This window comes from Urocitellus parryii, chromosome 11, assembly GCF_045843805.1.
Source record: "Urocitellus parryii isolate mUroPar1 chromosome 11, mUroPar1.hap1, whole genome shotgun sequence".
NCBI classification, from domain to species: Eukaryota; Metazoa; Chordata; class Mammalia; order Rodentia; family Sciuridae; genus Urocitellus; species Urocitellus parryii.
Genome location: NC_135541.1, coordinates 124,774,830 through 124,796,169, shown reverse-complemented (window position 1 = coordinate 124,796,169; position 21,340 = coordinate 124,774,830). Strand labels below are relative to the sequence as shown.

Below are 21,340 nucleotides of genomic sequence, written 5' to 3'. Positions count from 1 at the left end.
GAACAAAGAAAACTTAGGTCCGATTCATTGTACTCTCCTCATTCTCCTCCCTTTCCTTTATTCCCCTTTGTCTAATGCTATATATATATTTTTTTTTTCACCTTCCTTTTACCCATTCATTTGTTGAAGGGTGCATTAGGCTGGTTTCATAGATTAGCTGTTGTGAATTGCTGTCAAATTGATGTGCCTCTGTCACTGTAGTATGCTGATTTTAAGTCCTTTGGATGTATACCAAGGAGTGGGATAACTGGGTCAAATGGTGTTTCCATTCCAAGTGTTCTGAGGAATCTCCATACTGCTTTCCAGAATGGTTGCACCAAATTGCAGTCCTGCCAGAAAAACATGAATGTACTTTCCCCCCCACATCCTCACCAACATTTGTTGTTACTTGTATTCATGATAACTGCCATTCTGACTGGAGCAGGAGGGAATCTCAAGAGAGGTGAAAGACCTCTCTTGTATGTCTTTTGGTAGTATGGCCATTTTGATCATATTAATTCTGCATGTCCAAGAACATGGGAGAACTTTCCATCTTCTAAGGTGTTCTTCAATTATTTTCTTTAGTGTCCTGTAGTTTTCATTGTAGAGGTCTAATGTATATGTATATGCATATACTTGGGAATCTCTCTCTATTTTTTGAAGATAGTTTTCCTAGTGCCTCTTTCAATTGATTCATCATTTATGTAGAGGACTGCAATTCATTTGTGGGTGTTAATTTCATATCCTGCTCCTTTGCTGGATTCATTTATGAGTCCTAGAAGTCTTCTGGTAGAGTTCTTTGGGTCTTCTGTGCATAGAATCATGTCCTCAGCAAACAAGGATAATTTGAGTTTTTCTTTTTCCCATTGGGAGAGAAGATACAAATTCTTGTAAGCTCATGTTTTTAACTATCTCTTAAAAGTGACCCATTCGGGTGGGTGTGTAAGGGTATATTACCATTATTTTCCCGAATGAGCAATGATATTGAGTTCCTTTCTGATTTCTTTTGGTTATGTAGAAATGTTGTTGGAGAGATGCTGATCAGTGTCTTTCCACCTCCCTTTCATTTTTCTTTTTCTTTTTTGTTACCAGGGATTGAACCCAGGGTGCTTTACCACTGAGCCTCCTCCCCAGCCCTTTTTATGCTTTAAATTTTGAGATAGGGGCTCACTAAGTTTCTCAGGGCCCTACTGAGTTGCTGAGGCAGGGCTCAAACTTGCCATCTTCCTGCCTCTAGTGTTGTTGGATTTCAGGCCTAGGTCCCCACACCCACCCTGTTTCCCCTCTTTTTTCATAACCTTTTACTTTTAGACACATTTAGATTTGTGAAAGATAGAGTAGACAGTACACAGGATTTCTCTACACTCCACACCCGGCTTCCCCTAGCCTTTAACATCTTACATTAGAATGATACCTTTGTCCCAAGTAAAGCATAAATACATTTGCTACTAGGAGTAGGATACACTCAGGAGATAATGGAAGACAAAGAAGGCCTTGCTCAGAGAAGCCACTGTCATGTGTCCTGAACTAAGGAGGATTGCCTTTGTCCTGTGCACCCAAGATCCAAGAAATATCTTAAATGCTCAGGGATATGGAATTTAGAACTGATATAGAAAAACATACAGTCATTTGAAGCAGAACAGTCTAGGTATAAAAGGCAGAAAGAGATTTAAGGACATGCAAAGAAATTAAAAAAAAAAAAAAAAAAAAACAGGAACCACAGGATGAGGTGGTGAAAATGAGTCTAACTAGACCACGAATCCCCAACACAACTCCTGCCCATCAGAATAGACCTAGTTCACTCATTTTGAATATAAAAGCAAACTCCAGCTGTAGAAGTTAATCAGACAGAAAAAGATCAGACCATGAGACGGTGCCATTCTGTACCAGGCTGCTCTTAAGCACAAGGGTGAACACTGGACAAAAGCAAATGGCTGGCAGAAAGAGGAACCACATCCTATGGCTCCACCATCCACTGTTCCTCCCTGAACCAGCCTCTTGGGGGGCCAAAGAGGGTGTGGGGGAGGGCAGAATTCCTGGGAACTGTCCTTTATTGGCTCTTGTGTAAGTCTCTGTAAGACATGAGAATCTAAAGCAAGATTCAATCCTGGGTCCGTTCCAGGGATGCAGAAGGGAAGGAGAGAGGAGAGAAGCTCCATTACCACTCAGGTGCAGAGTCACCCAGGGACATAGCCAAGAGTGCAGCTGGGTTCTGAAGGTCTTTGGGGCAAACACCTGACATGGGTCTCAAGGTTGGGAGGATGGGGCTTGGGAGGCAGTGTTACAGGGTTGGGGCCTGGTGGGAATTGAGGCCCTGTGAAGACCCCTTCAAACAACCCTGAGTTTATGGAAGGGAAAGGAAAAGAGAAAGGGAGTACTGTCAGGCGAGAGAGGGAGTGGGTCCCCTCAGAGAGGAGAGGGACAGAGTGCCTCTCCTGCCTTCCAGGTTTATTGGGGATCCTGAGAGTCCCGCTCAGGTCCACCTCTTCACTTTTGACTGACAGTAGAATGGCATCAGACTGGCACGTCCCCTCTGCCATGACAACTCCAGGTCACTTTGGCCCATGCTGACAGTTTCTAAGTGGACCCTTGGCCATAAATTTTCACAGATTTTAAGATTAGAGGGATTATCCTTCACTCCCTGAGTTCTGCGCCCCGGCCTGTTGAAAGGGTCAGAAAAGCCTCCCCCTGCAGGGTACCTTGTGCTGCTTTTGTGGACTTCACCTCAGGCTGCGTTTCTCCTGCAGGGATGGCAGGCAATTCGCCGAGAAACTTGACAAATCCTGGCCATGAAAGTCAGGCAGGGCTGCAGGGAAACTGCTTCTGGAAAAAGAAAGCCTAGGAGAATCAGCACAGTGGAGCCTGTGTGTGGCATCATTCCCGGACCCTCGAGCTCCCACCACTGGTCAGCCCCTAGCAGCCGCCAGCCAGGGCAGGGCAGGGGCCATATAGATTAACAAGCGAGGACATGACCTTTCCCTAGGGTCGCCGCAGATGAAGACCAGGGACCGAAAACGGGTGAATTTCTGCTGTTTTCCTCTAGCGGGTCTCCACCCGGTGGTCCAGAGCCCGCTGCAGACTTGGGCTTCTTGAAGCCAGTTGGTTTTCTTCATAGTGACGTCCGTATATTATTGCTTTCCGCGTCACCAGGATGGAGCAAGTCCTGTACCCCAAGCATTGGTGGTTCAGTGGTAGAATTCTCGCCTCCCACGCGGGAGACCCGGGTTCCATTCCCGGCCAATGCACACCTTCTCAGCGCAGCTGGGAGGCCCGCTTTCGCCTTCCCTCCCCTGGTCTCCAGCAAGTCTGGTCAGGAAAGACCACAAAGGCCAAGATCTCAGGGTCATTTCCCAACTGCCACACAGGAAGGGATCTCGGCAGGCACAGGCTGACTATGCAGTGTGGGTTTGCCTGTCCTCCTCTGCTCAGCAAACCCGTGCAACCCTTTTTCCTCGGATCTGGAGGCTCCTGCGCACGGATTCACTTCCTGCACTTGGACAGGTCACTGGGCCGCTTCTCCCTGCAGAAGGGGACCGGGAAGGGAACGCCCGACAGCAGCGCCACGGGACCAGTTGCGCACACCGCGCGGGAGGCGCGGAGCCCAGACCCACTCTCGCCGCGCGTTCTGCGCGTGGCTGCGGCCGGCCGGACAACAGCCCCTTGTGCCTGGTGGTCCCGGTCAAAGTCAGTCCGCAGCGTCTGCGGAAAGTTCAGGGTGGCCCAGGAGCGCGGGGAGGGGGACGCCCTTCTAATCCTCCTGCTTTCGCCCCCCACCCCCCCCCCCCCGCCCAGGGACACCCTGCCTTCTGTGCAGAGTTTGGAACCCCTGCGGCTCTGAGCCCGGGACCAGCCAAGCTGCGTCCAGTCGGTGGACCCCGTCTGTTTTCACCGGCTCTTCGCAGAGTCCAAGTGCTGCCCACTCCAGAACACTGGCCAAGGGTCACCGGTCCTTTACTCTCTTGAATGGGCCTCAGGAAGAGCTCGGAGGGAGACGCCAGGACAACAGAACTGAGTAGGCTTCTCTCCTTTCTGTGTCCTCTGTCCTGTCTCTGAAGGTCATCCGCATGCACACCGAAGTGCATAATTGGTTCCAGTCTGCAGGCAACCCTCCTGCCCTGCTCCTTCTGCCCTCTTCCTCCTCCTCCTCCCTGATCCTCCTCCTCCTTACCCTGCTGTTCCTGTCCCTGCCCTTCCTGCTCCTCCTGCCCCTCCTCCTCCTCCTCTACTCCTGCCTCTCCTCCTCCTCCTCTTGCCCCAGCTCCCCTGCCCCTCCTCCTCCTGGTCCTCTTCCTCCTCCTGCACCTGGTCCTCCTCCCAATCCTCTTCCTCCTACTCCTCTTTCACTGATCCTCCTCCCTGTCCTCTTCCACCAGCTCTTCCTCCTCCTCGTGCCCCTGCTCTCCTCCTGCCCTGCTCCTCTTCCCTGCTCCTCCTCCTGCTCCTCCTCCTCCTGCCCCTGCTCCTCCACCCTTTCTTCCCCTCTTCCTCCTCCTCCCTCTCTTCCTCCCTTTCCTCCCCTTGCTCCCCCTCCTCCTCCTCTTCCCCCACCATCCTCCTCCTCCTGCCACTCCCTCTCCTCCTCCTCTTCCCCCACCATCCTCCTCCTGCCACTCCCCCTCCCCCTCCTCCTCCTCCTGCCCCTGCTCTTCCTCCCCTGCTTTGCCCTCTTCCTCCTCCTCCCTTTCCTCCCCTTGCTCAACCTCCTCTTCCTCTTCCCTCCCATTCTCCTCCTCCTCCTGCCCTCCCCCTCCCCTCTTCCTCCCCCTCCTCCTGCCCCTGCTCCTCCTCCCCTTCCTTCCCACTCTTCCTCATCCTCCCTTTCCTCCCATTGCTCCCCCTTCTCCTCCTCTTCCCTCCATCCTCCTCCTCCTCTTCCTCCCTTTCCTCCCCTTGCTCCCTCTCCTCCTCCTCTCCCCCCCCCATCTCCTCCTCCTCCTCCTGCCCCTGCTCCTCCTCCCCTCCTCCCTTTCCTCCAACAGGTCCTGGGAGCCCTGTTTCCTTGCTGGGTGAATCATTCCTCCAGGGCTGATTTTGAAGAGGTGGTCTGCAGCCCAGGCTAGTTCAACACCCTGGGTCATTTCTCTGGTTTTGGTACTGTGCTAAAACTTGCCTATAAAACAGTTAAGAAGCTGTCCAGGGTTTGTATTTTGTGGAAGAGATTGTAGAGAAAATTGGCTATCACCTCTTTTTTAAGTGTCTGGTAGAATGAATCAAATTTACCTAGACCCCGGGCTCTGTTTTGGGAGGTTGTTCCTTGCAGATTCAATTTCTTTAATATGTGAGGACTTATGTGGATGGTCTGTGTGGCCTGTGAGCTTTGCTAGACTGTGTCATCGCAGGTGTCAGCATGGTGAGCAGAGAGTTGTTTTAATAGGCCTCTACTCTCCTGTCAAGGCCTGTGACATGAGTAGTTTGGCCCCTTTCCTTCTTCTGGATATTGGCAATCTGAGTCTTCCCATTGCTTGGTTATTCAGTGAGAAGTTGTGGATTTTGAGAGAGAATTTTTTTTTTTAATATTTTTTTTTTAGTTCTCGGCGGACACAACATCTTTGTTGGTATGTGGTGCTGAGGATTGAACCCGGGCCGCAGGCATGCCAGGCGAGCGCGCTACTGCTTGAGCCACATCCCCAGCCCAGGTTGTGGATTTTGGTTGATCATCAAGGAACTACCTTTTGGTTTCACTGGTTTTCTCTACACTTTCTCTTCTGTCCATTTCAGGACGTCTGATGTAATCTTGGTTTCTTTGGCATACCTGGGATTAAATCTGCTCTTCTGCTTAGAGTTCTTGAATGGAAGCTTAGATGATACTTTTGGATTTTTTCCTTGTTGGCGTGTGCACTCATTGCTGTGAATGCACCTGTGAGCATCGGCTTTGTTGTATTGCTGTTTATTTACTTGTTTACTTAACGGCATTAGAGGTTGAACCCGAAGCACTTTGCCACTGGGCTACATCCTGAACCCTTTTTTCACTTTTTATTTTGAGACAACTTCTCCCTAAATTGCTAAGGCTGTCCTTAACTTGGAATCTTCCTGCCTCAGCCACTCAAGTGTCTGGGGTTACAGGAGCACCACTGGGCCTGACTCTATTGACACACTTGTATTTTCATTGTCACGTACTGCAAATATTCAATATCTCCTGAGACTATTTTGTTGCATCTATTGTAATGAAGGGTTATGTTTCATTTGCAAATTGGGGCCTTCCAGCTACCTTTCTCTTAGAGATTTCTTGTTGAGTTTCATTGTTCCTGAGAGCATGCTTTGTATGATTTCTATTGCTTTCTATCTATTGAAGTGTGTTTTATGGGCCAAAATGTGCAGATCGTGGTGAGTACTTCACATGAGCTAGAGAAGAACATGTTTCTTCCTTGTCGAATGAGGTGATCTATAAACCTCTGGTGGTGCTGCCAGTTCAACATTATCCTCCTTGATTTTCTACCTGCCGGATCTGTCGACGACCCATTGAGTGAGGCTGAAGTCTCCAACTATAGCTGTGCATTTGGCTATACCTCCTTGCCCTTCTTTCAGGTTTTGCCTGACATATTCGGACACTCTCCTGTTAGAGACCCTATTATGAAGAATTGCATCATCTTCTTGGGGGAACTGACCACTTTATCATTAAGTCATATCCTTCTTTACCCCTAATGACTTTCCTTGCCCTGAAGATTTCTCTGTCTGGAATCAACATAGCTCCTCCAGTTGTCTTTCAATTAGCATGGGCCTAGTGTATCTCTCTCCTTCTCTTGGAGGCCTTGAGACCCCTCAGGACCCAAAGGCTCTCTGATCCCATTATTGGGCTGCCTGCTGTCTTTGGGTCAGGAGATCCTGGTTGGCCTGTGGGGGTTGGGTTTCTCCTGCTCCTTGGGGCTGGCTCTGCACATCATGTGCTTCAGGGCCTGCACATTCTCAGTCCAGCTGAGCCAGGGACTTGTCCTGAAGGGCTGGCCCAGTGTTGGAGTTGGGGCTGCTGTCCACACCACTGTTGGTGGTCCTGGAGAGGATGTGGGTCTGTGGAGGGGACTGCGGGAAGGCTATCCTCTTGAATCGCAAAGGGCACTTGGGCAGAAGATCTGGATTTCCTGCCCTCGGCCTCCTCCCAGCTCTCAGGGAGAGAGCTCATCTTCCACCTTACTCGTTGCTTTCTCACTTTCCCGTTTTTACTTATAAATTATCTGTGCTTCTTCACATTGAAGTAGGTTCCTTTCTGGGCAGGTTGACCTGTTCCTTAGTTCTGTAGTCCAAGCTCCTCTGGAGCCTGAGGCCGGAGGATTGCTTGATCCCAGAGGTTTGGAGCCACCCTGGACAACACAGTGACCACCTATCTCCTAATTTGTTTTAAAAGTAGGTTTCTGTTGGTTTGGAAGTTGCTCAGTATACCAGCAAGTCTCCTTGTGATCAGAGCAAAAATAATCAAGATGAAGGGCTGGCGATGTGGCTCAAGCGGTAGCACGCTCACCTGGCATGCTCGGGGCCCTGGGTTCGATCCTCAGCACCACATAAAAATAAAAAAAGGATGTTATGTCAACCGGAAAATAAAAATAAATATTAAAAGTTCTCTCTCTTTAAAAAAAAAATCAAGATGAACCACTAAAGGAATATCTCTTCAGTGAGTCTGATGTGGTGCTTTATGATTTCCCGAGACAGAGAGAAACCAGCCATCATGATGACAGAGAGTGTAGCCTATGCCCAACTTTTGGTCCATCCCTATGAAGGAGAGTCTGGGGGACAGGAAGGAGGAATTGTTTTGTTGACATGCTATTAGGCTGAAGGCCTTGAGCTTTGGATTCACACAGGCAAACAACAGTCAAACTGAACTTGAGGCCTACCAGCCAGAAACCATCAACTAATCGCTAACCTGCTGTGACCATCGAATACGATTTCTTTACTTTGTTTTCCATGAGCATTTTATCAAATTTCCTTTCTTGCCCCCCTCAGCAGAGTGCTAACCTGCTTGTACAGTAGGCCCCATTTTTAAATCACTGAATGTTCAAATAAGTTCTCTTCAAAGTCTTTATTGATGCACTATAATTATACCTAATAGCAGGATTCATTAGGCCGTATTTGTACGTACACGTAATTTAATCAACCTCATCGTCAGTACCTTTCATGTATTTCCCTCCTCCTCCTACTCTTTAAAATGTTAAGGTGTCCAGGTATATGGTTCACAAACGAAGGCCACCTGGAGAACTTTCCTGTGATGCCCGCACATCGTTATTTTGAGATGTCATATCCATCTTTATTGATCATCTGTGTAACTATGTAACTTTATGCAGTACTTATGAGCACATAAGTACTGTGTAAACTGTGAGGGAACCTGGGTACACACACCCCAGACGCAGTAGTGAGTGCTCTCGGGTACTCTGATTCGTGGAGACTTTTTAAAAACCACCCAACTTTGGGGGTTCTGGCAGAGACACTGGAATGGATTCAGCTTGGCCACCTCTCAGGAAACAGTGTGTCTAAGTGTCAGGGCCTTGCCCCCTGGCGAGGCCGTGTATGGTGGATTTTGAGTCACAGGCAGGTATGTTCTTGTTGCAGTGGTAATACAAACATTGGCAGGGTTTGGCACAGACCTGTAATGCCAGTGGCTCAGGAGGTCCAGGCCCAGGGGGACGGCAAGTTCCAGTCCACTCTTGGCAACTTAGTGAGGCCCTAAGGAATTTAGGGGGACCCTGTCTCCAAGACTAAAAAGGGCCAGGGGTTTCACTCAGTGGTTCAGTGCTCCTGGGTTCAGTCCCTGGGAACAAGGAAAAGCAAAAACAGACATTAAACATTGTTGAGGGCTGGGGTTGTGGCTCAGTGGTACAGCACTTGCCTCACATGTGTGAGGCACTGGGATCAATTCTCAGCATCACATATAAATACATAAATAAACATATAAAGGTCCATCAACATCTAAAAAGAAATTAAGAAAAATCTTTGCTGGTTTTCATTTTAACTCAACAAATCTGCATTCATTGTGAAAAAGAATATATCCCCTTCCCAGACCAACAAACCTATCTTAATTATATGAAAAAGAGAGTTCCCTGCACAGCAATCCTCCCTTGATGATACACCTTACCTAATCTGGGTCCTGTAAGCCAAGGCACTCTGGAGTCCCAGGTCCCATCTTGACAATCCTGGGGTCTCCCTGGGTCAAGGGAAAAGTGGAAAGAGCAGGAAAGGAAAATCACAGTGTCGCTTGCAGAACTTTCACCTGATAGGAAAGTGGTCACCAGAGGCAGAGAAAGATGGGGGCCGCACGGGTACTTCCTCTGCCGGAGCCTCAAGAGCATTTGGCCCCGCGTGTTTGTAGCAGATGAAGTCCCTGGCACTGGTCCCTAGGCATGCCGTTCGTCCATGGCCACCTCTGAGCAGGATTCAGAGCCCGCCTCCGTGGGTTCCATGGTGTAATGGTGAGCACTCTGGACTCTGAATCCAGCGATCCGAGTTCAAATCTCGGTGGGACCTTTCCCTTTTCCTTGTCGCAAGTCCCCAGCCCACCTCCGAGGACCCAGCACCAGCCCTGTCCTCCGCGTGCGCGGCCTGTGCTGGCGGCAGGCGGCCCCTGGTGGCTCTGCACAGGCAGATTCTGTCCAGAGTTTCTGGCTCCTCTGCGGAGGTGACCCCGGGCGGAGAGCGGAGTCGCCGGACCCCTCCAGCGAGCGGCGGCGTGGAGGTCCCGTCGCCAGGGGACACGAGCTGCAGCCCAGGCGGCGAGCGGAGGCCGCGGGGCCCTGGGAGAGGAGGCCCAAGTGCGGTGCTCTCTAAAGCCGAGCTGCGGGCAAGGCTCGGGTCCTGCCCACTGCCCACAGGGTACTACGGCGCTGCGGCATCGAGCCACGGAGAGACTGACCCCGGCCTCGCCGCGGAGCCCCGGGAGGCCACAGGCCGGTGCCGAGCAGAAACGGGAAGGGCAGGGCGCAGGGGACGGCGCAGCCCAGCCCAGGTCGCCGCCTGTGGCTCCTCCGGGCTCAGGGAGCCATCCACCAGGCACACCACCCCGGATGCAGCCCAGCACTTGCCGGGCCTGGGTTCCCGCACCTTCCGTTCTGGGCGGGCGGGAGGGGGTCGAGCGCAGGGAGGCAGAGGCCGGGGGCTTGCTGGCCCCCTGGTTTGGAGTGCAGGAAGGAAAGGCACGAAGCCCGCTTTCCCTGAGGCCGCTCTGCAGGCCTGGGATGGAACACTACCCCAGCTCCAAGGCACGGGCACACTGAATGACAGAAGTCAAAGCAATTGGGGAACAGAGTGGAAAGTTTACCACCCCCACCCCCCTTCTCCATGGAAGCACGTCCTAAGACCCTCACGTGAGAGGGATCCCCCTGTACCCAGAGGAAAGAAGCATCTTATCTCTGAGCCAGGGACACGACATGAACCCAGTGGGCCTTGCTTCCTTTCCTTGCTGATCACCTTAGATCACTCTTCCTTAACTGCGGCCCACTCTTCAACAATGCAATGTAGAAAACACCTCTGGGTCCACAGCTTACTCCCCTTTCTTCCTTAGGAAGGAAGGCACTGTGGCAGGAAAAGCTTGTGACTAAATAAACGTGCATGCTTTCCTCTTGTTACTCTGTTTCTTTGTTATAGAGGCCTGGGCCCTGAGCTGAGGATGGGCAAGGAATGAGCATTTCCCCTGCCCTCCATGTAAAAATGCCTTCCACCGTGCAACTAGGACACGTTATGGAGGCAGTTTTGAAGCAATAATTGGATTCAATATCCCCCTTTAAACGAGAGAAAATTCCCAGGTACGATGAAGTCTATGGCTCCTTCTCTATAGCTCCTTTCAGGGCAAACCTACTATAGGTTGAGGGGTTTTCCTGGGACACTCCTGAGAGCAGGAGTCCCTGCTGCTCAGAGAGGAGGACCGCACTCTCCCTCTGAGGGCCTTTGGCCTCCAAAAAGCTCCAGTGATGAAACTTACATTTAAAGAAAATCAGCATGAAACCTTTATATTGCCTCACGGTGTCAGGTTTCAGTCCATGGTCAGCTGAGTCTATTTTTGTTTCTTTTCTTCTTCCTTTTTAAAATTTTGAGCTGTGGTAAGGCAGAAACATCACCCCAGAAGGATGAGGCAGAGGAAAGTTGCTCACCCTCTGGCAAACAGGAAGCAGGAAAGGGTCAGGGACAAGACAGGGTCCCCAAGATCATGCCACCAAGGACTCACTCCCTTCTACTAGGGCCACCTTCTACAGATTTTACCACCTCCCAATAATACCGTGAAATTGTGAACCCCTCAATGCATCAATCCAGTGAAGTTAGAGCCCTGGCAATCCAACCACTTCCCCCAAATTGGTTCACCTCTGAGCACGACTGCACTGGGGCCAAGCCTTTGTGGACTGGAGGTTCCAGATACCAACCTAACGACTGGTTTTCATCATGTCCTATGCTTTGGAAAGATCTTACATTTTACCTGTAGATGGACACAATATCTTCACTTAGTTATTTTGATGCAGCGCTGAAGATTGAACCCCGGGCCTCGCACGTCTAGGCGAACACTCTACCGATGAGCCACAATCCCAGCCCATGATCTATTTTTGTGCAGTTTCACCCAAAATACTGTCACTATAAGTTACTTTTGCATGTTCTTGCAGGGCAGTGTTCCAATGGATGGATGCATCATTCTGTACTCATTCCTTTCTTGATGGACATTTGAATTGCTTCCAGTTTGGGGACGGTCACAAAAGAATGTATTAAAAAGAAATCATTTTTTTGGTGTATATATAATGTATAAATTCTGTCTTAAATGTGGTATCCTTCAATACTAACTTACTTTGTTACTTTGTGAAAGGATATTTCATTTATAAATGCAAGTTCATTCAGATGTTATGAAAGCCCAAAGCGGAAGTCTATGCACTTTCCTTTATATTTCATCATTATAGATGAAAACTTTATCTTAGATATTGTTTCCTTTTGGCCCATTTTTAATGTAGGCTGCAAACACCTAGGTCTATTACCAGATTATCTCATTTGATTTTTTTTAATATTGATTTTTTTAGTTATAGGTGGACACATATTTGTATGTGGTGCTGGGGATCCAACCCACTGCCTCACGCCTGATAGGTGAGCACTCTACCTCTGAGCCCCAGCCCCAGCCCATCTCATTTGATTGATGCAACAATTGTATGAGTACTTAACATTCTCTTATTATTATTCTTATTTTTTTTTCCATATGACTCTTGCAAAACTAAGACCAAGGAAACTGAAAGAGCTGACTGTAAGTCAGATAGAAGGCAACTGGTGGCTCCAGGACTGGAAAGATGTCCTTCCCAAGACAGACAACCCCAATGTCTTTGGGGTAACATCGGTGTTTCAGATAGGCCTGGAAACCCCTAGGCCAGCAGTTCCCAGCTGCCATACTGGAGGGCTGCTCTTGGTCAGAAACTCCTCCCTCGGGGATCTGGAACATAAGGTGGTGATCACAGCCCTGAGAACAAGGAAATTCCTTGGACACTCCACTTCCCAAAGTATTCTCCCCTGTATGGTGCTGAAAGTTGACCGGTCGCGGTTCATCTACCTTGTATCCCCAACCCTTTTCATTTTTTGATTGGAGACAGCATCTGGTTCTGTTACCTAGGACCTTGTTGCCCCTGACGTTGAATTTGTGATCCTCCTGTTTCAGCTTCAGGTGTTCACAGGGATTACAGGCATGCAACAAAACACCAGGCAAAATAAATTTCTTCCTTTTCTTTCTGGCTTTTTTTTTTTTTTTTTTTGTACTGGCAATTGAACTCAGGGGCACTCCACATCCCCAGCCCTATTTTGTGTGTTATTTAGAGACAGGGTCTCACCCAGCACTTTGCTTTCCCTGATGCCGGCTTTGAATTCACCATCCTCCTCTGCCTCAGCCTCCTGAGTGCTGGGATTGAAGGAGAAGACATGACTTCTGACAGTGAAAAGGAATAACTATTTACAATTTGTTCTGCCATTTGAGGAGAGGGGGTATGTAGGAAGGAAGCCTCTATAATTTGACAGTGGAGCACACTATAGCAGAGTCTGAGAGAACAGTCCTTTTTCTGACAATGAAAGTGATAAGCAAGGGCCTGAAGAAAGGGCTGGGGACGGTAAGGAAGTGAGAATCGTGAATGTGAAGAGGCTGGAAAGGATGGGTCGGTGTGATATCTAAAGTCACTTGAGAACAGATATAGTGTGTGACAGCAAGAGATGAAGCAAGTCAGCAATCACATGAGAAATGAAGTTTGAGGAAGGGTGATCTACTTAAAAGGCAAGGAGTTGGGATGGAAAACCGCCCTGGTGGAATCCCACTATTACGGTCCACTACTGTGGTCCTGAGTGCTGTACAAGAGCCCTGGGAGGACAGCACAGAATTCCGATTCGGGTGGCCTCTGAATATAGGAAGAAGATCCCACGATATGAATCACGGTGGAGCTGTTGTTGCTGCCCACATGATGAGCCTGTTCCTTCTACGACTGGGACCAGGAATGATGGTATCGGAGTCAATGCCTTCTTTCTAAGTAAGTAGATAAATAAATACTGTAGATACAGGCAGCTCGCTCTCCTATGGTGGTTGCACAGTCTAAAAATGGTTGTGGGAAGGAACATTCTGCTGTCGGCTCCACGCATGCCCTTTGCCCAAAGAAGCACTCATGTTAGTTGGGAAAGAAGAAATGCTTCCTCTCAACACCGTGAGAGACATAGTTCAGAAACGGGGTGAGAACCAGAGTGTGGTGTGGGAGATACAGCTGCAGGGTGAAGGCTGAAGAAAAGGAGTAGGCAGATTGCCTCAGCTCTCTTTAACGGACGTTTAGAGAAATCCGGGGAGAGCGCGAACGCAGTCCCCACTACCACAAATTATGCAGCCGAGTCTCCCGCATTTGGGGAAATCGCAGGGGTCAGCACCTCCGCAGTGCAATGGAGGAGCCTCGCCCTGGGAAAACCACCTGCGTGATCATGGTGTTTCCGCTGCCAGGTAAGTATGACTTGCTCGCCTTCCCCCCAACACAGCCTCGGGCGCCCTGCACTGTACACACACGGTCACTTTGACCTTCACACTCCCGGGTCCTCGTAGCCCTGGCGCAGCGCATCCACCGCGCCTCGCGCAGCCCTCTGCCCCGGCTCCCGCAGCCCGGGAAAGCCTCCGCCTGCGAGCGGCCGGTGCCCACGCAGCAGCCCCTGCGCCGCCTCATCTCCATACGCCTCGCCCCGTCTGTGACGTCACGAGCCGCGCCCCGCCCCACGGCGCTGGCCGCGGCTCCCTGAGGTCCGCCTTCTCCTGCGTGGTCCCTGGCGCCTGCGGGCGCCCTGGCAGTGCGTGTGGAAAGTGCTGGTTCCCGTCCTGGTCCCCTGCCCCACCCGGCGTCGGGGCGGTGCGCGGAGCCCGGGCCTGGTCTCCGGAACTGCGGGGCTCCTCACCCTGGGGCCGGGTGAGGACCCCGTAGCCGCAGGGGCTCGTCCCTGAGCTGCTCCCCCAGCCTTGCCCTCAGGGTTCCTGTGGACGAGAGCGGAGCCCTCCGACGGGGACCTGGGAAACACCATAAAGAGGTCTAATGTTCAAGTTACCAGAGTGTGGGACAAAGACTGAAGGACAAGGCTGAAACAGCAGCCAAGCAAGGAAATGACCAATTTGGCAAGAAACAGAAACCTACGGGTTTGAGATGTTGCACAAACACAAATGGAATTAAAAAAAAAAAAAAAGAACTTTATGGCAAGATGCATAGCAATCCAACTTTTAAAAACTAAAGACAAAGAAACTACCTACAAAGAAAAACAGCATAACAAATTATCTACAGGGTGAAACTAATTCAGATGACAGTGGAGTGCTCATCAGAAAACGTGGAACAGAATTAAGTGGCACAATGTTTCAAGTATCCAGGAAACAAGGGTCAAGCCAAGCTCCCCCTCAGCAACAAGCACCTTTCAGCAATTGAAAGGAAATCAGAAGATTGTCAGATTGAGGAAACCCAAGGGAACCTGTCACCCACCCTTCTACCATAAAAGAATGCCCCTGGGAGCTCTCTAAACAGAAAGGAAATAACAGAAGGCAATCTGAGACGTCAGAAAGAAAGGAGGAACATAATCAACACCACATTTCCTTCTCTTGAGTTCCCTGAATTATGTTTAATGGTTTAAGAAAAATTCATACACTGTTTGGCATGGTTCTACATTTATGTCAAGGAAGTGTTTAAAATAATGAGATTTTAAACAGGGAGGGTAAAGACATATAAAAGGCACGTAAGTTTGCTGTAGCTCACTTGAACTGGTAAAATAATGACATTGATGTACTGTGCCTCTCTATATAGACAGAAACCTAAACCGCTATATAAACCAATCTTATCAAAAACACTATGGATGCAGCAATGTGTAATTCTAAAATATATTGCAGCCCCCACACAGAGGCAAGGAAAAGAAAAGGGTCCCAGAAAACAAATGAAACGTTACAAACAGAAAGTGAACAACAACAACAACAACAAAAATGGTAGACATAAGCCTGCTCATTTCAAAAAGTACCTTCAATGTAAATGGTTCAAAGACTGACTAGAAGAGTGGATTAAGAGATATGAAGCAAGTATATTCTGGTTACAAAGAAACTAATGTCAAATATAGTGATATAGGCAGGTAGCAAAGAATGGATGGACAGAGATTATACCATGCCTGCAGACATTAAGCAAAGGAAAGCAGCACTGGATGTATTAAGATCAGATATAGTGACCCACAGGGACATTACACAATGATAAAAGAGGGACTGGGCTGATGGCTCAGCAGTAGAGTGCTTGCCTAGCATGTGTGAGGCACCTGGTTCAATTCTCAGCACCACGTATAAATAAGTAAAAATGAAAGTCCATTGACAGCTAAAAGAGTATTTTAAAAAATAACAGAAGGCATACATGCATATGCAACAAAAACTGATGGAAATGAACAGAGACATAGAGCATTTCACAATTACAATTGGATATTTCGTTAGGTGCAGGACAGGCTGAACTAAGTTGTCTGCAGGGCAGGCTGACCAAACTTTAGCTGCAGGATAGCCCACGCACTTAAATCCCCCTCTGTCTGGTCCTTTATCAACTGTTTTCAACAATTCTGAACACTGGACCCCACTCAAGGCTGAACACGAAACCCCCACCCGTCTGGAACCCCACAAACGACCTCTGCCCCATCTCCCTGAATGCAGAAGATGACACTACTGTATGATCCAATCACTGTATGCCAATAAGGCTGCTTGCAGACCCAGAGACCCCATTAGATTTGGGCTATAAAAACTCCCTCCTGCCTGGCCCCTCTCTTGCTCTGGCTTTTTCTGTCTCTCTTGCTCTTGGACTCCGTCTCTCTCTCTCTCTCTCTCTCTCTCTCTCTCTCTCTCTCTCTCTCTCTCTCTCTCCTCTTTTTGCACTGCTGCAATAAAGATCCCTTGGTTGCTCCGAGTGTTGTGGTCACTTTCCTTTCAGACTTCAGTATCTTCAACAACATATAGAACAACCCATCAGAATCAGCAAGCATACAGGAAACCCAACAACACAATCCATCAGCAGAATTTAATTGACAGTTTTAGAATCCTCTGGAGCAACAGAATGCATATTATCATGAGCTGAATTGTGCCCTCCCTCAAGCCCAGGTTCACTGGTTGAAGTCCTAACATCATCAGCCACTAAGGATCTGATAATTAAATAGATAGATATCAATACACACCAATCAGGATGTCCTCATTAAAAAAAATATTAATCTTAGTGGCTCTGGAGACTGAGACAGGAGGATTGCTAGTTCAAAGCCAGCCACAGCAATGGCAAGGCACTCAGCAACTCAGTGAGACTCTGTGCCTAAATAAAATACAAAATAGGGCTGGGGATGTGGCTGAGTGGTTGAGTGCCCCTGGGTTCAATCCCCGGTACTAAAACAAACCAAACAAAATACCCAAAACCAAAATAAGCATGACAACATCAATGGCTGGCAAGAATTCAAGGAAGCCTGGATCACACCTATATTGCTGGTGTGAATGCCAAATGTTACAGCCACTCTAGGAAATATTTTTATGGTCTGTTTTTCAAGGTAAACATGCGTCTGCCATAGGACCTAGGAATTGCATTCCAATATTTATCACAGAGAGATAAGCACTTATGTTCACACAAATACCTGTGTATTATAGTTTATAGCAACTTTATTCTTAATATCTCCCCAAAAGAGAAAAATGTGGATAATCTTTTCTGGGTGAATGGGTAGACAAATTTATCTGCAGCAAGGCAAAGTGTGCAGCTACTGAAATACAAAAAGAACAACTTGTTGATGCAGCAACTGGAATGACTCTGCAGAGAAATTCACTAAGTGAAAAACAGTGGTTCCAAGGGCTTTGTATAGGATTCCCGTCACCTACCATTGATTAAATGAATAAGTTACAGGAATGGAAACTGATTGGTGGTAGCCAGAGGTTAAAGAGGAAAGGAGAGGCGGTCCTGAAGAGAGCCATTAAAAAGGTGATGGATCTTGGTGGTGATGAAGACGTTGTGTAACTTGGTTGTGCCAGTGGCTATATCCTGGTACTATGGTATAAGCATGTCTAACTCCCGCCACACCACTTTTCAAATATTACCATGAAGTTACAATTGGAGCAAACCGGGAAAGAAGCCACAGGGGATCTCTCTTATGAGTTCTTAAGATTATATCTGAATTACGTTTAAAATGTATTTGCCAAATAAAATATATTTCTCTTTGTTTTGAACTTTGTTTAGAAAACACTAAGGTTATGCACAGGCCCTGGCTTCTATCCCCAGCACAATCAATCAATCAATCAATCAATCAATAAATAAATAAATAAATAAACAAAGAAATAAACAAGAAAGAAGTCACTAAGGCTAAAACTATTTTACTGAAATAGGTTCAACAAAATAGTTTTTGCACTTTGTCTTGAAGGAAATGTTGAACACGATCCTTACTCTTGAGAACTGTCCACAATTTCTTCTTTTCTTTTCCTTTTTCAAAAGTTTGGTGAACAAAACTGCTGCAAATTCTGTGTTTGGTCTGGGTTCTTCAGAGAACAAACCCAATAAGGTCCAAATATGATATGTATAGAGAAACTTACTGAAAGGAATTGGCTCACATGATTATGGAGACCAAAAGTCCTAGATGAGAAGTCAGCCAGCTGGAGATCCAGGAGAAGTGATGGCCAAGTTCAAGTCCTCTTATGGCTTGGAGATGGGGTATCCCCAAAGCACCTGTGTGAGCAGGAGGTGAAATGATCAGATCACGAGAGCTGTAACCTGCATCCATCATTTGATGCCAAGAGAAGAGAGAGACAAATTCCTTGTTCATTAACCACACATGGTATGTAAAATCCAAGAGCTCAAATATTGAGGAGAGCTGAGGAAAGTCATCCAACAGCCCTCGGGTACCTGTTACAGGGGGCAGGGTTCTCTTGGCGCCAATGATGTGTACTGGATGGGGTAATGTTAAGGCCATCTCTACTTCTGTTAATGAAAAATAGAGCGACACTTATCTGGATGCTAATTCATTGCACTGTACAGGAGAGAGCACTGGCGCTATCATGTACCCAAACCCATATTTATAAAGAAGAGAGGAATGGTGAGGAGGAAAACCATGGCTACAAGCACCAAGGTATTCCTCCTGTTGTAGCTGGGATCTGGGTTAAACTCTTGGTCCCCAGGGCAGCAACATTCAGACGTGGGGCTTTTGAGAAGCAACTGGATCACGAGGGCTCTGATTAATCCATTGATAGGTCCAGGATTAAATGGGCATTGGGAGGTGGTAGAAACTAGGAGTTAGCCAGAGAAGCATGCCCTGGAAGGGTATGTTTTGTCTCTGACCCTTCTTAATACTGTCTCATTCTTTCTGCTTCCCAGCACCTTTGGGGTGAAGGGTTCTGCTCTGTCAAGTGTTTCCCACTGGGATGTCCTTCTTCCTCACCATAAGCCAACGATGATGGGCCCAAGCAACTATGAACTGGAACCTCTGAAACTGGAAGCCAAAGATAAATGTCTCCTTCTCTAGGTTGATTTCTCAGGTATTTTGTCAGAGCAATGTGAAGCTGACTCACACACTTCCTTTGGATAGGTGGCTTGTCAGAAAGCTATTACAGTGGTCACTTGGGCCAGAGTTCTCCAGCCCTGACTAGGCCACCACAGAAAACAACTAGTTATTGGAGGACTTTAAAGCAGCCAGGAAGTTCAGCTATTCAGAAAATGCGTGGGAATATGTGAATGTGTCTTGTCCACTGGGACCTTCTGATGGAAAGCCCCTTGGCTAAGCACTGCACCTACTAGACTCTCATAGTGATATCACACACTAAGGAAGACAGGCTTAAAACAAAGAGAGATAGGGAATTGATTGTCTCCTTATTGACAGAGCAATCAGCAAATCCAAATCCAGGCTCCCAGTGGAGGCAGGATACTAATGTCTATCTCAGGTGCTGATGAAAGGGTTCACATTAGTCGTCCTGGCCTCCTGTCCCTTGGTATTCAATGTCTAAGTGTCTCAGGTGCCAGACCACTAGGTGATCAGATACTGTAGGGAGGCCTGGTGGGATGATGGTTGCAGGAGGAGGTCTTGCTTTGTAAGTGTCCCTCTGCATGAGAGCATGTGTTTGCAGGGCGCTCCTCCAAGTTCCAAAGCCAAAGCATCCAGGGATTCAAAGCGTGAATCGCTGTGTTTGTCGCCTAGGAGACTTGGCGACTGCGGGGCTCCGAGCCAGAAGGGCCGCGGAACGGCCTTGGCCCGTCACTAAGTCATCCCGTCTCAGAAGTCGCAGCCCGGGGAGACGCCGCGTGGGTCCTAGTGGTGGCCTTCTCTGTTCTTTGCGCCACGATCACCCCGGGAAAGTCCTGTGCCCGCACGACCGGCCGCTCGCCCCTGCATTTCGGATTTCTGTGTGCATCAGTGGGGCTCTGCGATGGCAGAGGTCGAGGACGTGGTCCTGGGTCCCCTCGCCGACTCCCGGACTCGGCCGTCTCCGGGCGCTCCCTTAGGACTTGCTGCATTAAGCCAGGGACGTCGTCACACGTTGGAGTCCCCCGAAGAACCCCGAGGGCGCACTTCCCAGAGTTCAGCAAAGGCGAGGTTCTTTATAGAAGGCGCCCCTCGCGGTGGTTTCCCGGTAACCCCGGGAGGCGGGAAGCCCTGCGCACGGCCTGCGCTGTCCCAGCTGGAGCTCCCGGGGCTGGGGTGGGTCAGTGGCCGCGCCAGGAGCTGGTGGCCTCAGGAGGCAGCGGCCAGCGGGCAGCGGTGGCGTGGCGCTGCACCCCGCGACGGGAGCTGGGCCGAGGTGCGCGTCGCCTAGGTCCGACGTTCGGAGACGGGAATCGGTTCCCAGCGCAGCCGAGTGAGAAGAAAGGGGAGAGCAGAGGCGTGAACGGGCGGTAAAGGCGACGACCTGCGGCCGTCCCCGCAGAGCTGCCGCATATTCCAGCTCCTCGGCGGGGACAGGACACGGAGGAGCAGCCGCCTCGCGCGGTTCGCCCTAGCGCACCGAGGCCGGCGCTCCGCGGGGTCCGCAGCAGCCTCGGCCGGGATCCCAGCGCGCAGGGCCCTCCGCGGACGTGGCCTCCCTTTTCTTTCCATCCACTCTGACCTCTGCGGCGCTGGGCCACCTACCTGCGACGACAGTGCGACACTTGCCTGGGCTCCAGAGCTCTCTGCGGTCTGGGAAAGGAAAGCCTACCGTGCGTATCCTGCCTCGGCCTAGAGGACAGGTTGCAGCGATCCTTTCCCTGCCCGAGAGGTGACAGGGCCAGTCCTCCCCAAAGCGCAAGCCTCAAAAGGTGAGGCGCTGCCCCTGGATCCTCGGGAGGTGCCAACCAGCTTGTTCTGTTCGGGTTTGCCACCTCAGTGGGGCCTTTCTGAATCCAAATGAGAAGTGAGAAGAGAGATTCAAGGCTGCCTGGATAGTTTAGGTCAACTCTGGCCCATGTCCACTGTCACCTTACTGATCTCTGTGTGGTGCTGCGGCCCGGACCCAGCGCCTCACACGTGCCAGGCACGGCTCTACCACCGCCCAGCGCCAGCAATTTTTAGCATTTATTTTGCGAGCAGTAAATGACTCCAGTGTAACACAGGCTAAAGCGCAGGGATCTTCAGTGCGAGAGCACAGGACTTTTGACAAGAAGTAACCATCTCTTAGATGAAGTGATACAAAATTTCCTGCATCCTAGAAAGTCCATGGAGCCCCTTTTAATGTTTTATTCGGGGGGGCGGATCGATTCATTCAAAGGGCGAAGCACGTCTATTGTAAGGTTGAGAAGCGCGTCTCCAAACTTTAACAAGATGGCCCAAAACGTGAGGGCCACAAGGAGCATTGGTGGTTCAGTGGTAGAATTCTCGCCTCCCACGCGGGAGACCCGGGTTCGATTCCCGGCCAATGCACCCTTTTTCTTAGCGCTTGGGAGCCCTCCTTTCGCCTTCCCTGCCCTGGTCTCCAGCAACCCTG

At 49.4% G+C, this 21,340-nt stretch overlaps 4 non-coding genes across 4 annotated transcripts; 3 read left to right on the top strand and 1 right to left on the bottom strand.

Annotated features, from left to right (window-relative positions):
• The first annotated feature begins 3,153 nt into the window (after positions 1–3,153).
• Positions 3,154–3,224, top strand: Trnag-ccc (transfer RNA glycine (anticodon CCC)). Its single transcript has one exon. It is a non-coding gene; the product is annotated as a tRNA-Gly (tRNA).
• Positions 3,225–9,354: 6,130 nt separating this feature from the next.
• Trnaq-cug (transfer RNA glutamine (anticodon CUG)) lies at positions 9,355–9,426 on the top strand. Its single transcript has one exon. It is a non-coding gene; the product is annotated as a tRNA-Gln (tRNA).
• A 4,301-nt stretch (positions 9,427–13,727) lies between these two features.
• Positions 13,728–13,890, bottom strand: LOC144249427 (U1 spliceosomal RNA). Its single transcript, XR_013342224.1, has one exon. It is a non-coding gene; the product is annotated as a U1 spliceosomal RNA (small nuclear RNA).
• A 7,315-nt stretch (positions 13,891–21,205) lies between these two features.
• Trnag-ccc (transfer RNA glycine (anticodon CCC)) lies at positions 21,206–21,276 on the top strand. The gene has a single exon. It is a non-coding gene; the product is annotated as a tRNA-Gly (tRNA).
• The last annotated feature ends 64 nt before the right edge of the window (positions 21,277–21,340 follow it).